Raw genomic sequence first — 678 nt, forward strand, 5'->3', positions numbered from 1 at the left:
AGAAATGATGTAAACTGACAACAATATAGGGTTTTATGTTTCCTTGAAATTTTATTTGAAGTCATAGAAAGAACATTAATTTTGATCAACAGTTTTTGGATATTATAAATCTTCAGTGCTGTTAGGGAAGGATCTGTTCCAGGCCTCTCTTTGGTTTGTAGATGGCCATCTTTTCACTGTGTCTTCACATGGTCTTCCTTCTGTGTTTGTGTTCAGATTTCTTTTTTTTATAAGGACCCCAGTAATAATGGATTAAGACCCACTCTAATGGCCTCATTTTAAATTAACCACCTCTGTAAAAACTCTGTCAACACATATGGTCACATTCTGATATACTGGGGGTGAGGACTTCAGCATATGAATTCAGGGGTGCACACAATTCAATCCATAATAGACACATATGCTCTAAGGACTGTTATATCTTCTCGGAGAATTGACCCCTTTATCATTATGTAATGCACCTCTTTATTTCTGATCATTTTCCTTGCTCTAAAGTCTACACTGTCTGAAATTAAAGTTACTCCCAGCTTTCTTTTAACTAATGTTAACATAGTCAACCTTTTCTCATGCCTTTACTTTTAATCTATCTGTGTCTTTAAAGTCAGCTTTTTGTAGACAACATATAGTTGGATCTTGTTTTTTAATCCATTCTGAAAGTCTCTCAGACCACTGATGTTT

Source organism: Galeopterus variegatus, unplaced genomic scaffold, assembly GCF_000696425.1.
Source record: "Galeopterus variegatus unplaced genomic scaffold, G_variegatus-3.0.2 Scaffold2491, whole genome shotgun sequence".
NCBI lineage: Eukaryota > Metazoa > Chordata > Mammalia > Dermoptera > Cynocephalidae > Galeopterus > Galeopterus variegatus.